This window comes from Hevea brasiliensis, chromosome 9 (genome assembly GCF_030052815.1).
Source record: "Hevea brasiliensis isolate MT/VB/25A 57/8 chromosome 9, ASM3005281v1, whole genome shotgun sequence".
Classification (NCBI taxonomy): Eukaryota; Viridiplantae; Streptophyta; class Magnoliopsida; order Malpighiales; family Euphorbiaceae; genus Hevea; species Hevea brasiliensis.
The window spans coordinates 28840422-28856870 of record NC_079501.1 but is presented as its reverse complement, the minus strand read 5'-3'; positions in this window follow the sequence as shown (position 1 = coordinate 28856870).

Sequence of the window (16449 nt, the reverse complement as noted above, 5' to 3'; positions counted from 1 at the left end):
AAAAAAAAAAAAAAAAGAAGCCATTTCTATCTCCCCTAAGATTTGCAAAGAGCTATAATTGTTGTGCCTTGATAAATTAGCCTTGTGTTTTGATTTTTATTAATTTAAAATTTTATGGAACTTTAATTGTGTGAGCTTAATTGATTTTAAGCCTTTTGTTTTATGTTGGAAAATTATTGACATATTAGTATGGTGTTGATGGAATTTGTTGTGATGGTTATTACCTTACTTGCCTCTTTTTTCAAACTTTTAATCTTTTATTAGAGAATATTGTGATAGGGTGAAGTTAAGGAACATCTAAGTGGAGTTGATTGAGAATTTAGGTCATGCTTGAGAACAACCATGGACTAAGTGTGGGGGAATTTAATAAGTGCATAATTTATTAATTTTACTCCCATCACATTTAGTGTTTCTAGTGTGTTTTTATGCATAATTCAGTTGATTAAAGTATATTTATCATTTAGGCATATTTTTAGATAATTGTTGGAATAATTGTATTAAATGTAGAAATTTTCAGCATTTGACCTTTGCTGTATTTTTTAGGTGTTTCTAAAGTTGTGGATCTCCAAATTGAGTGTTGTTTAATCCATTGAAAAGCTAAGATAGAGCAATACAAATGATAAAGAGGGACACCCAAATCAGTCTCCAAGGTTGACAAAATGAGTTATGGATCTATTGCAAAAGTCCAGACTTGATGTGTCACGACTAGTTTCAGTATTTATTTTGTATATGGAGTTTCAGACGTCCAAATGAAGCAAGCCCAAGCCCAATTGAACCTTAAGAGCTACCTCTACAACTTCTATGAAGGGTTAGAAGCAAGATAAGGCCATTTTAATTGTCAAAAATGGTAATGAAGTCGTCACTATGGGTTGAACTATCTGTCTGAACTAGTCCCAAGTTTTGGGCCATAACTTGAGCTGTAGACCTCGGATTTGGGCAAATGAGTACCCGTTGGAAAGCTAAGAAATAGGGCTACAACTTTCCTAAAGAGGGCAGAGACAGATTCGAAAAGGAAGTCGCTGAAAATTGGCCTTGATTTCAGAGATGTGAATACAGGCTGAAAATCTGTCTTTTGAATTTCAAAACTTTTCCTAGTTTGGTTCCTATCTTTGGGATTAGGTTTTTGATTATAAATGCATCTTTGGGTAACAGCTAAAACACACCATTCAGCAGCCTCTCGACCTCAAAAAAACACCTTCATTCTCCATTCTTTTTTGTAGATTTCTTCTTTATTTTTCCTTTATTTTTCTGTAAGCCATGAGCATGAGTGGCTAAGTTTTTAATTCAGTTTAAGAGATTCAAGTTCTTATGTATGATTTGTGAGACCAGGTTCTTAATTTAATTTATATCTTTTTGAATATCTATTGTTTTCTGATTTAATTATTTTTTATCTATTGAATGATTTGCTAAAAATGCCTATTAGTTAATTATTTGATTTGATCAATTGCTAGTTCATCTTCATAATCCGTAATTGTTGTGTAAGATTGAATATGAGTAGCAATTAGGTTTTATTGATTATGATATCAGTTTTCAATAATAACCTAAGGAAACAATAGGGTGAATTAAATGATTTATGCTTTATAAATTATTGTTCAGCTTAACTACTTCCTATTCTTAAAGCAGTTATTAATTTGATGAGGATTGTTTAATACCAATTCAGTTAATAATTAGAGTCAATAAGAGTGCTGGGCTCGAATTGATGAGTATAGGGAAGTTAGGGATTTACCTCGCTGTTTGGTAAATCTACGTTAAGTATTCAATAAGAGATGATTGTATTTCTTTTGTCTATGATCGAATCAATGCATTGGAATGCAAATTACCTTGGACTGAAGTTTGTTTAATTTGAGAGTTTCTTATTTAATTTTAGATCTTAATTTTTTATTTTTTATTTCTTCTTTGGATTGCGAATTACCCCCCCGCCCCCCCAACCTTTGTTTCTTTTTCCATTACACAAAAGCACGAAATTTAATAATTCAGTCTTTAGGGTTTGACTTGGACTTACCACTTATTGCAGAAAATATTTCATTACTGTTAATTTCAGTTAATTTAATTTCTGGTGGAATCGATAACCATCAAATATCATCTTAAATCAATCATTACTATAGGAATTAAATGTTGGCTCTACTGCTTATTCATTCATTAAAAATTGGATCACAACCTCGGGGAGAGCTAAGTTTACTTGGATACATTTAGCTTTTTACATGTTATTTTTTAAAATTTTATTTTTTTATATAACTTTCTCCAAAATTATCAGCATTTGGAACCAAATAGGGATGGGTGTGTGTCAGTGTGTGTCCCTCTAGATAACTTCAGAATAGTTATTCACTATTTCCTTTTTAATTAATTTAGGTCTGAAGTGGCTTATAATTTTATTGTGAATGAGATTATGATTTAATTGAACAAAAAAACACAATTCTTTTGAAAGGCTCTAGCATGTCAAGTAACAAATGCCATGAGGGAATTAAGGGTTCCTGAAATTTTTAATGCGGCATGGTGTGCTATTATTATTTATTTATTATTATTAGTATTGTCAGCTCTCACATATTTGCACCTTAAATTTTGAAGTTGCAATTACTCTTGATCTATTTTAGAACTTTAAGTTTGCTGTCCAACATGCTATGGTTTAGTTGCTTTAATCTGTTCCACTGTTGTTGCTTTTAGCTTGCACATGTTATAGTTGTTGAAACGCGGCAATGAGTGTTGTCCTTACACAATTTAGGTAGTAAAATTTCCAAACCTAATGTTGTCCAACTGAAGGCACCTAAATATCTTTAGTTCTAGATAGCAATGACTCAAAAGAAAAATGGAGAGAGAACTTTTCTCTCAAGCTCTCTTTTATCTCTTTTCTTTGCCTAGGGTTCAAGCTCTCTTTTCTACCATTTTTGTTAGCCTTCCTCTGCCCCTTTGGATAGGAGAGGGCCTCCCTTCCCCTAACCTAGTCGTGGGTTCTCTCCTCACCTCCTGAGTAGGTTGTAGATATTGTTTTTGGTTTTAGCTACAACCATATCATTAATGTTAAGGGTGTTTGGGCTGCTATTTTGTTGTGTGTTTCTATTCTTTGCTTTGTTTGTTTATGCAGTTATTCTGGAAGCCTTCAGGAGTAAATATGAGTCTCCTATTCCTCCTTGGCAACCAAGCGGTGGCTCCTGCGAATGATGATATCGGCTTAGAGGTGTGAGGTTGTTTCTCCTTTTGCTAGTCATCATAAGGGCATGGTGCAAGTGAGTTGCTAATGGTCCTTATTACCGTTGCCCTCTGTCTTGCCCGTATGGGCAGTGCTCTCTCAAGCTTCATGGCTTCGGCAATTTTTTCGACCTGCGGCTCTGTTCTCCTCACTTGTCTGTTACCTCACCTAATCTGTGACTCTCTGTTTTGTTATGATGATGACTTCCCTACCTTGCTTGCAATCGATGATCAATTCTAATAGTGCTAGAATGTTGAATGATAGTGAGGATGAACTGTTGATGTTTGTCCTTTTGGGTTAGGGTTAGATATTTGTCAGGTGTGGGTTTGATTTTATGGGTTTGGGTTACAGATTAGTTTTGGGGTTTTGTTGTTTTGGGCCATGGACATTTTATGATCAAGCTTTTTTAAGCTTTTGTTTCTGAGCTAAAGCCCCTTTTAATCGAATGAAATATTTGCCTTTGGAAAAAAAAAAAGAAAAATGATTGTGCTCCAATAATTCAATTTTTATTTTCAAACACCAAAAAAGGGAAAAAGTTGAATAATGAAATATAATTAATGCCATCAACAAACTTGCAAAAACTAATGCAACCAACATAGCTTTTTATTTTCTAAGACACCAACCGTACCCATTTTAAGAACCATCCTAGATTAACTACTCAAGGGTCAAAACTAATGAACTACATCTATAAATTCAACAACTAGCCATTTGCCCCTTATAGTAGGCACTCTGAAGTTCAAATAAAACCTACTTTTTCAATGCTCGAATCTTTATTCCTTTCTAAGAGCTTTTTGAACACCCCATGACCTATTTTACAAAAGCCAATTGGATAAAAAATGCCAAATGTTTATGTCAATTTATATTTATATTCATAACTTTTAATTTTATTTGAAATAGCTACATTTTTAATAGTTGTCACGATTGTCCAATAGGGTGAAATTAAATTTGAAAAGTTAACGGTAAATTATGATATAGTATCTGAAGTTTTATTTGATTGATAAATAAAAATTTTGGATGTAATAATAAATCAATATAAGCGTTTGGTATTTTTAGTCCATTGATTAAACTTTATATTTGAAAATAAATTTTGTTTTATATTTATTTCTAATGGAAAATTTATATTAAAAAATATTTTTATTAATTTAAATTAATGTAATTATATTTTGAATCAAATCAAATAAATCTATATTTTGAATCAAATCAAATAAATCTATGTATTCGAATATAAAATGTAAAAATAAATTCATACATTTTTATAAAATCATTTTGAAAAGAATATATAATTGAAAAGAATAAATCCTACATGAATCATAAGATCTATTAAATAAAATGTGTATTTTATATATAGTTACTTTAATTAACATATGTATTTTAATAATGGATGCTACAATTCATAATAAATCATTTGTAAATATAAATTTTTTGCTCTTAATTTTTTTCTTATTCCTAGTGAAGGGAACTGTAAAACCATGGACATTATTGCATTGAGTTTCTTTTTTTTTTTTTTTCCTTTGAATTAAAATTTGAACTCATTGGTTAGTTTTCCAAATAATTAGCGAGTAATAATTGAAAAAAAAAATCAAATGAAAACCTAATTATCATGTGATGTTGCCATGGATTTCCTGGACATTGGATCTAATCGGATTGTGGGTCTCCTAAAAATCAAAGAACAAATGAGAGCCGGTGGTGGTTGTCAACCAATCTAACGCACAAGTCAATAATAGGATTATGAATCAAGTATTCAATATGATAGAAGTGAGTGTTTTGTTTGTTTACCTGTTTTTAAAGCTTTACCCTATTTATATAGTGATTGGGATGAAATGTTGGCTAGATCTTCGCCAATTTCCTATTTAAGTTGTAACTGTAATCATCCTTAGATTATGCTAAGAATTAGGCATGTTCAGTGGCGTGGTTGGTGACGTGGTTGGTGACGTGGTCTTCATTTGGTCTGAACTCGAAGAGAGTACCAATCTCTTTGATTTGTCTAATCTCTAGAAACAGGTCGAAATATTATCAGAGATCTCCTCAGAGTTTGGTCCTTTTAGGTGTCGAGTTTTGAGATTGGATGGGCGAGCTCTGCCTGGTTCTGAGCTCGGATGGGCGGGCTTTCTCTGGTTCTAAGCTCAAATGGGTGAACTCTAGCTGGGTCAATTTTTTAGCCTTTTATATCATTAGTCATTTTGCCAAGCCCGAATCTTTAGGTTTGGAAGATGCTATCTTTTTGAAACTCGATGAGCATTGATGGCTTCTCTCTCGAAAGCTGTAAGAGATAAATGACTATTTTTGGCATTCGAGGTGATGGTTTTAGTGGCGATTTGAATTTTTCATCATTTAATGCTCTCCATTATATATATGCGCGTCTCCTCACAAGTTTTGCTTTTATTCTGTTCTTTCTGAATTCTCTCGATTTTTTTCAGTTGGCAACTTTGCAACTTTAGAGAGACTTTGACAAAGTTTCTTTCACTGTCAAAAAAGGTAGTGCCTTTTGCTTCTTGTCTATTTTTGTAACATCCTCCTGATAGCAATTCGGTTTCTTATTTTCCGTTTGGAAGTGTCGGTCGGACAGCTAGAACTTCGGAAAAATATTTAAACTAAAGTGAGGAACCAAAATTTACTCAAATATTAATAAGAAAAATTTAGTAAAAATTTTAGAAATAAAATACAACCAAGTCAAATGTGCCCAGCGAAGGGTAACGGAGGGAAGTTGCGGTTCTAACGAGGAGCCCTAGACAGGAAAAATTTCATAAAATAATTTTGGGACTCAGAGAAGGGTCATTGAGGTTCCTATGGCATTAGAATGCCAAGAAAATATTTAGAAAAATTTTTCAATCGGTACAGACAATTTTGACCCGTTAAGCCAAACGGAGGGCATTTTGGTCATTTCGCCTTCAGAGGTGATTTTTGGCCGACTTGTCCAGTTAAGTAAATAATTAATATGACATAAAATATGAAGAAATATTGCTAAAAATTAAATTGAAATGTGGTAGAGAAGAGAAGAAAAGAAAATGAAAGAAAATGCTAATTATGACATCATATGATGTCATTTAAATTTCCTCCACCAATCACAATTTGTTAAACTTATTAAAAGAGATAAAAGAGACCAAAAATATGAAAAACCAATCTGCATCTTCAACCTTGGGCAGCCTCAAAAACGTTGAGAGAGAGAGAGAAGAGGTTCCACCATTAAAGCTCCTTTAAGCTTCATTTCTCTCTTGTTTCCACTACTAAACCCTAACCCCTTTCATTAAACCTTGACCATATCACTTGGGGAAGCTTTTGGCAGCCAAGAAGAAGAAGGAAAGTGAAGTTTTAGCTTGAAGAAATCTGCCCTACAAGAGGTTAAAGTGAGGTTAGTGCTATCCTTTCACTCTCACTCCTTTAATCCTTGTTAAAGCATCATTTTAAGTTAAGAAATTGTAAGAGTTTGAAGTAAGTTATATGTGTTAGGGCATCTTTAATTTTTGGCAGCCCTAAGGAAGGATGAGGTTGATTGTTTTAATGAATTTAGAATGGATAGAAATGATGTTTAAGGTATGAATATGCATGGATGTTGAATTAGTGTGCTAATTGAGGTTTATGGATAATTTAAATTGGACATTAGGGTTTTGAGAAGTAAAACTTGGATTTAGCTTATGGAATTGTGAAAGAACATTATAAGGGTCAATTAGTGACCATTTTAGGTATGTTGACCATGAATTGGACTGAAAAATAGTATAGCCAAGTGAATGTGTAGGTTGCCTTGTTAGTGCAGCAGAGGGACTGAAAATTCAGTCCACTTGCACTGCCATAACTTTGGCTGTGTAGGTCCAATTTGTGTTGGGCCAATTGGACATGAAACTAGGCTTATAATGACACATTTTTGCTGAAGAAACCATGCCCAAAAGACCAAAGCAAGTGGACCAAAACTTGGCCCCAATCCGGACACCCTGCAGAAATGACCAAATGAATAGTAACTGTTCATTTGGCCATAACTCACTGTAGATTTGGTCAATTGACCTGAAATTTTTACAGAAACAAGTTAAGACATAGAAAAACAACTTTCATGAAGAAACCTACCCCAAATTATGACCAGAACCTAACCCAAATGGCAGTCAAGTTATTGTTCAAACCTGCAACTCTGCAGATTTTCATTTGAGATAATGTTTGGATGGCTATAACTCTCTCTAGAAAACTCGGATTTAGGCGATTCTTGAACCGATGAAAACCTAAGGCATAGTAGAACATTTCATATGAAGAAAGTTAGACCAAATTATGAACTTAACTTGATCAAATTACTGACCAAAGTTGGACAAAAATCTGCGGACCAAAATCTCAAGGCATGACGTGAACAGTAAACTTATTTTGGCCATAACTTGAGCTACAAAACTCCAAATGGAGTGATTCAAAAAAGGAAATTCAACTAGACAAAATAAGGAACAACTTTCATGTTTACCATTTCTTCAAATTCCCACTATAAAAATAACAAATGGAACAGTAAAGATGAAGCATGAAAACCGAAAATTTTGCTCAATTAGCATTAAGCTTAAAAATGGCATTGGCAACCAATACCAACAAGTTTGAAATACAAAATGTGGTATGTTTGAGGTGTTAAGACCAATACACCTATTTTCTATCCAAAAGTCAACATTTTTGTTGACCAATGAGGTGAATAGTGACACAAAAACCAAAAATTGGCAATTTTGCCAAAATGACCTAAGTTTTGAGAAAGTGACCAAAACCAACAAGTTTTGAATACAAAATGTGGTATGTTGGGAGTATTAAAACCAATGTACCTATTGTTTATGCAAAAGTCAACATTTTAGTTGACTAATGAAATGAATAGTGACACCAAAACTTGAAATTCAAAATTTGAAATTAAAAATACATCTAGGGGACTTTAAATTGCAATTGGCAATTAATACTAGCAAATGTAAAACTCAAAATGTGGGATCTTGGTGTAATAAGAATTAATATATTCATTAAGTATAAAAAGGTCAACATTTTGGTTGACTAGTAAGGTGAATAGTAATCAAAATGATTAGTAAATTAAGATGAAAACCTAGAACCAATTCTAAGCTTAAATGCTTAGAATTGTATGACAAATGTAGACTATGCATCCTAGTCAACATTGTTAAAAAGGAATTAAGGCCATAAATTTGAAATCCATGAAATGTTTATGGATTACTTGAAACATGAAAAATAAGTCACCTAATTGATGTGAATAGATAGTTAGGGCTTATGTGCCCATCACAAATGGAATTCATAAAATATTAGAAACTCAACTTGAAATATAAAATTTGTAATTACATAAGTAGATTCTTGAATGTATAAATGAGAAAGGAAAAATGTTTTGAATACAATGGTACATGTGAACAATTGTTTAGAATTGCGATCAATATGAATAACATAATGAATGGATAAATAAACCATATTAATGTATGAATGAGACATTAGTTCTCATTATTGTAAAAAGGAGAAGTATTTTGAGTACAATGGTATAAAAGAATAATTGATGTGAATTGTGATCATATAAATGATCAAATGAATGTATGAATTATGATTGAAATTTATCATGAAAAAAATGAAGTCATAAAGCACAATATATTAACATTTTAAAATATCAAATGCCCTAGTATACCTAACAAGATTGGTTTGGATAGTTTGGCATGCCAATAGGGTATTGTGTTAGCAGTACTGCGAAAGGCTTTATGCCTGTATTCATGGCTTTATGCCCGTATTCATGGCTTTTATGCCAGTATTCATGGCTTTTATGCCCGATTATGTGATATCATGGCTTTTTAGCCATACCATACGTGGTAGGCGTGTCCCATGGTATGACGCCCGAGGCACCGCGGTGTGCCAACGACACATTATCATATGTTACTTGGGCATGGAAAAGTATAACTGTAAATGAACTGATTGTTAAAGAAAATACGAAAATTAAATATCAGGAATGATTACGATAGAATACAAAGAAACTCAAGATCATGAAGAAAATAATTAACAAAATGCATGAAGAAGTTAATACCATAAAACGTAATTAGCCCTCGACTAAACACTAAGTTGGTAATTATTCAGTTCTTATGAACACAATGGCTAAGAAATTATGATTTTTATATTGCATATTATTTCTTTCTATTTTATTATTTGCACCACTAAGCTTTATGCTTAGCAAGATTGACAGAGCACGCATAGTGCGTGTCACCTCGCATTGGTAGGACGCTAGATGTCATTTTGGTATTTTGTAATTGATTTTATTTTCTCATATGTATTTGAAACTTATGTAATGTATTTTGATATTCATGTAAATAATGAAAAGTGTGGTTGTAAATGGAAAAGTGAATGTTTATATATGAATTATGCATGGTATCATATGAGATGGATGAATGAGAACTGATTGAGAATTTGATAAATGGAGTTGAGATGATGGAAAATGAATATAGGAAGTGTTTTTCAATGTGTTCAAGAACTGCTTTCTCCATTTTTTATTTCTGCGTCCTGATTTTCTTTAAAATTTCCGGAACCTCAAAGAAATAATAATTTTGATAAATGGCTTAAAATGAATTATATTTCACAAGTTATATTCAAAATTATGATAAAAAATTAATTAAGATAAAAATAGAGTGCTCCGCACACTGAGTGGCATAACTTGCTCGGCTACACTGTAGTCGCGTAAGGGGTGTCACAATTTTCTTCTTCTTTATTACTCTTTTTCCCTTTTAAGGATGAGTGACACCGATAGTCAAAGAATGGTGAGTACTCCGTTTGTTCAATTTTCATGGAGTTCTGACAATAATGTGGGAACTAGTGGGAGGGATGAGGTAAAAGAAGTGCGGACTGGGCCAAATCTTTATAAATCTGTTGATCCTAGCAAAAAGATAGCTCAGAAACTGAGAAAAGAATCACTACCGGTAGATGAGGTTCCAACAGTTCTGCCATCCTCAGATCTAAACAGAATAAGAAAAGAGTTCAATCTCTCAGGGAACATTTTTGAGCTGATCAAGTGTCATGAGGACTTTAGCACCGATCATAGTTTCAAGGAAGGAGATCAGATCATAGTTTATGAGGAACAGTTGAAGTCTGGTTTGCGTTTTCTCTTGGAGCAATTTTATAGGGATGTGCTAAATTATCATTGCATTTGTGTAGCTCAGCTTCATCTGAACTCCTGGCGAACACTAATGGCCTTTCGAGGTCTGTGCTGGGCTAAAAATTTGACTCTTACAGTGAAAACCTTTACTGATCTTCATTACCTTGGGTGACAAAAAAAATGATGAATATTGGTTTTTTCAGGCAAAGCCGAACTATGGGCTTTTCACTGAATTCCTGTCTTCTTTAAAAAATTGGAAAGACAATTTTTTTGTACTTCAAAGAAAAAATTCGCATAGTTTTGAGGGTGTTTCGAGGAGCTGGAATTATTTGGTTGAGAGGCCTTGAAGAGACATTGTCCTGAATATGGATTAAGAGGCGGTAGTAATGGAGTTGAAAAGTCAAGCCAACACCTCTCAGTTTTTAAAAGCCAATGTTGTGAGTGCCAAACTGAAGTGGTAGTTGGCCAATATTACTAGGGAGAGTGTCCCATTGTAACTTTTCGATCTTGGACCTAGAAAGGGTAAAAACCCTAGTTCTTGCTCTCTTAACTCAGTATGAACTCACTAATTTCTTTTTGTGTGCAGATATGGCAGGACTGAGGTTGAAAGAGTTGTAAAGAAGAGGAAAAGGAAGCTCGCCAAATGAGTTCTCCAAAAGAAATAGGCCACTGTTGCTGTGAAGGCAGGAGAACAACAGCCATAGAAGAGGGGCCGAGCTAAAGAGACAGGCTCATTGGCTCATATTCAAAATGAGCCTACCGATATTGGTTCACCTCCAATTCAAGATTAGCTTTCATATCAACTGCCAGTTTCTACCCCTTTAGGAGGTGGTTCATCTAGGCAACCTATCTCCTGGGGTGCTTAAGTGCTTTCCTGGTCTCTAGAGAGTAACCAGCCCATGAAGGGCAACATTGACTGGCGAGGGCTACTACTGTAACTTTATGCCTTCTGGAAGAACGAGCTTGGATGGGTCTAGAGAGTATTAACAATCTCCTTAATCAATCCATGAGCTGGAGCTTGGAAGCAGTTGCCACCCAATATATAGTAAAAAAGAGAAGATGAACTTCCTCAGGCGAGAGATGTTGAAGGTGGTTACCAAAGCTATAGAAAGAGCTGGTGGATGCCAAGCGAGTCAGGCTACTGACCTGGTTAAATCTTTTGAAAAGTTGAAGGATAAAGAAAATGAAGTAATTAAAAAGGAGGCCAGCGCCTTTATGCAAGCCCATACTAACCTTCTTATTGAGCTACTAAAGTGTTACCCGAATGAAGACTTCGCCTGGCTTGAGAAGCTTGCCCCTGGTGCTGAAGCCAAAAGTGAGAGTGAGGATGAGTAGGCTAGGGGTTCTATTAGTGTAAATGACGATGTGCAGGCAGGTGGGGATCCACCCACCGAATGACTTTGTACTTACCCTTTAATTTAATGAAACATGACTCTTTTGTTCTCATCCTCTTTTTGTTTAAGACTGTTGATGCTAACTTCTTTCTTCTTCTTTTTCTTTTTATTTATTTATTTGGAAGATCAATCCTTTTGTATTTCCTAACTTAGTGTAAAAAAATCTTTAGAAATCCAAACCTTTAGTAGGACAACTAATTTTTATTGATGAAAGCTCGATATGGTTGAGTGAGATTTCATAAGAGCTATGCCTTTGTTAGGATTTGTGCCTCGAATGAGGTCTTTGCACCTCGAATAAGGTCTTTAAGCCTCAAATGAGGTCTCTGTGCCTCAGATGAGGTCTTTATGCTTCTAATCTTTTTAGAGATTAGCGATTATGTGTGTGGATTGGATGTTTCTTTGAAGATTGAGTGATTCTTATTGAAAATTGAATATGAATTCATTTATTGATAATATTTTTTCAAGTTACAAACATTTCATGCCAGTGGGAGTTCGTTCCCACCTAAGTAAGCGATCTTATAAGCTCCTAGGCAGATAACTTTTGAAATTACATATGGTCCTTCCCAGTTGCTGCCTAGCTTTCCTGTTCTTATAATGTCTCCTCAAATATCTAGTCTTTTCATAACTAGATCACCAACAGTAAAGGATCTGTGTTTTACTTTCTAGTTATATATGCTTGTCATTCTCTGACGATATTCTGCTATCTTAATGAAAGCTTGGTCTTTTACTATCTTTGCTAGATCAAGATTGAATCTGAGGTCTTCATTTTTCATTGCTGCTTCTGGATTCTCTATTTGGGAGCTTAAGATGCTGATCTTTACGAGGATTACTACCTCTAAGATGTATGCCAAGAAGAAAGGAGTTTCACCGGTTACTGATCTGGGAGTAGTTTGGAATGCCCATAATATAAATGGGAGCTCCTCTAGCCATTATCCTTTTGCTTTGTCTAGTCTTTTTTTTAGTCCACTTAAGATAGTTCAGTTAGCAACTTCTATCACGTCATTGGATTACGGATGATATGTTGAAGTAAATTTGAGGTTGATTCCCCATTTTGCGTAAAATCCTTTAAATTAATGTCCTTTGAATTGAGTTTCATTGTCTGTGATGATGACTTTGGGGATGCCACAGTGGTAAAAGATGTTTTTCTTGATAAAAGATATGGCCTTATCGGCAGTGATGAGTTGTGTTGCTTCTGCTTTGGGCCATTTGGTGAAGTGGTCTATGGCAACGATGATGTATGTATGGATCCAGCATCTTTTGGGAATGGTTCGAGTACATCTATCCCTCACTGGTAAAATGGCCAAGGGCTTTCGATTGCTGTCAACTTTTCTGCAAGGGTTCGAGGGATGAAACAATGCTCTTGGCATTTTTTGCATTGCTGAACTAGATTCTTGGTATCGTCTACTGCTGTAAGCCAAAAGTACCCTTGTCAGAATGCTTTTTTAGCAATTGTCCGAGCTCCTTCATGGCTTTCACATAGTCCCTCATGAATATCGAATAGGACTGGTGCTTTTTCTTCGGTTGAAATGCATTTTAGCCATAGTTGTGTTAAAGACTTCCTATAGAGTTGATCGTTGAGAACACTGTAACCTGATGACTTTTGTATTGTCTTCTTTACCTCTAAAGGTTCATCGAGCAATGTCCCATAGTCGAGATGATTAAAGATTAGGGATATCCATGTTGAAATGATGTCGATTGGGAGGATCTCTTCCTGGTTAATTAAATATTGGTTGACTTATTTGCTCAAGGTGGATTCATTGAGATAAGTGTTGCTCCCCTGCTGCTACCATTTTGGCTAGGGTGTCGGCATCACAAATCTCTCCTTTAGGGATTTGTACAATTGTGACATCTCCAAAGTTAGATCAGATCTGGGCTATTAACTATTGTAATCTAGCTTCGTACTTCCTTAGGTTCGGATTCACACTTAGAAGTTACCCTGACACTGATTCACTACCAACTGAGAGTTAGAATATATAATAACATTAGGGGTTCTTACCTCCTTGATTATGCCTAGGGTGATCAACATAGCCTTCGCACTTGACTGCGTTGTTTATAGCCTAGAAGTTTAGCTGTGCGATGTATTTTAGTTTTATGCCTTGAGGGCCTTCCAAAACGAAACCAATTCCAAATCCATTGGTGCTTGCTGCTTCGTCGACCCAAATGCTCCATGTTACCTTCTACTCTATTTTTACTTTCGGTAATAGTGTGAGTTCAATAATGAAATAAGTAAGGACCTACTCTTTTAGGGCTATTTGAGGAACATACCTGATGTCTTTGGCTCCCAATATTACTGACCAAGTGGATAAGTAACTTGATGTGTTTAGCTTTTGCAAGATCTTTCTTAATGGGTAGTTTGTGCGTACGTCAATGGTGTGGGACTCGAAGTATAGTCTTAACTTTGTGTTTGCTGATAGCACAACAATGGATAATTTTTCCAAGGTTAGATAGTTGAGTCCGACTCTTTTCATAACTTGGCTCATATAGTAAATTGGTCTTCGCTGTTCGTTTTCTTCTTTCACTAGAACCGAGCTCACAGTCTCCTTGGTCACTGCAAGATAAAGATATAGGATCTCGCATTGTCTAGGCGAGTCCAATAGAGGAGGGTTTGTTAAAAAAAATTTGAATTCATCGAATTGAAGCTCTTTTTTACTTTGAGTTCTTTTTAAAAGGGTAAACATTTTGTTACTGAGCACGACATAAAGTGCCCAGGTGTGATTATTCTCCCTCTCAATCTTTGAATTTCTTTGATGCTTCTCGGTGGCTTCATCTCCATAATGGCCTTGATTTCTTTAGGGTTGGCCTCTATTCCTTTCTTTGAGATTAAAAATCCCAAAAAATTTCTCGCTTTGACTCTGAGTGTGCATTTTTTCGAGTTCAGCTTCATTCTAACTTTATCGAATATGTTGAATGTCTCTGCGATATCTTTTGAATGATCTTCTAGATTTTTGCTCTTTATGGTCATGTCATCTACTTATACCTCTATCGTCTTACCAAATAACTTTTTGAACATTTTGCTAACCAATCTTTGGTAAGTTGCACCTGTATTTTTAAGATTAAAAGGCATTACCTTATAATAAAAGACGCCTATGCCCATGATGAATGCTGTCTTTTCCTTGTCTTCAGGATCCATCTTTATCTAATGGATCCTGAGATGGCATCTACTAGAGAGCATACAGAATGTCCTACTATGGAGTCTACTAGCTTATCAATTATTAGTAGAGGGTAATAGTCTTTTGGGCTTGCTCTGTTGAGATTGGTAAAGTCGACGCACATCCTCCATTTGTTGTTCGGCTTTTTGACTAAGACCATGCTCGCTAGCTATGTTAGGTATTTGAACTCCCTTATGAGACTCTCTTTTAATAGCTTTTGGACATCCTCTGTAATGATTTACTGCCTATCTACCATAATTTTCTTTTTCTTTTATTGTACTGGCTTGGTGTTTGGATCAACATTGAGGTTGTGAACCTTGATTGTCAGATATACTCCTAGCACTTTTTTTAAACTCCAAGCAAAGGTGGATGATCTCTCAGCAACCGTTTTAATGAGGTCGTCCTTGTTCAGACCTTGTAACACGGTACCGATCATAATCTTTTTTCCCATGTGGAGATTGACCTCTTCTATGTAATCTCCTAGCTCTAAAGAGATGTACTTTCTAGTTTTTTCAGGAGATCGATTGGTAGTATGACCTTGCTCGCTACTTTTGTAGATCAGTTGTAGCATTCCTGGGCTAATTTCTAGCTCCCTCTTACCATGGCTATTCCACCTAGTGTTGAAAGTTTCAAACACAAACAATCCATGTTAATCAAGATATTATTACCATTTAAAATTGGTCGTCCTAAGATGGCATTATAGAAAAGAGTGATGTCCACTACTATGAACTCCACATATATTGTACACTTGTGGACTTCATCGCCTAAGATTACTGTTAACTTTTTGGTTTTAGCTATTGGCACGGTCTTGTCTCCTAGTCTGACCAAGGGGAACATTACTTTGGTGAGATTTGCTTTCCTTAATCTTAGCTTCTCGTAAACTTCCAATGTGATTAGGTTGATTGAATTACCTATGTCGATGAGAACTCTTCATACCATGTACTTGTTCAATAAAATATTAATCACCAAAGAATCAAAATAAAGTCTTTTAACATTTTCATAGTCTTTTGGCTAAAAAATGATCAAATCCTTGGAAATGGATTATGTGTCGATGAAAAATACATTTTCCAAGTTGAGAGTCTCAGCTACCCTTTTACTATTACTTTTATGCCCTCCTGGTCCTCCTAATAAGAGATCTATGACTTCAATGGGCTTTTCTATGTCATGCTTTTCCTGGCTCTTATATTTTAATTTGTCCTATCTTCCTTCTATTCTTGCAAACCTTTTGAGATTTCCTTATCGAATGAGTCTTTCAATTTTATCCTTTAGCTGTCGACATTTATCTGTGGTATGTCTGTGATCATCGTGAAAATAACAGTACTTCTTTTTGTCTCTTTGATTTGTAATTTTTGGTTTCATCTTCTGTGGCCATTTGATTTCTTGGACATTCTTCTGTATCCACATTAATACCTAGGCTTTGGAGTTTGTCAGCAACATTTATGAGCTATACCGATCTCATCGAGAGGTTCCAGTCCAAACATAAGCTTGTCAATCACTGCATCTTTTTTCATCTGTTCTTTCTGAACTTTAGCCTGCATGCCTTTCCTCTTTTAAGGCTGTTCTTTCATCATCTAATTTGATGTATTTCTTTGCTCGTTCCATCAGTTACTTGTAGTCCAAAGCTAGATTTTTTATTTGGGAATCCACAAAACTGTT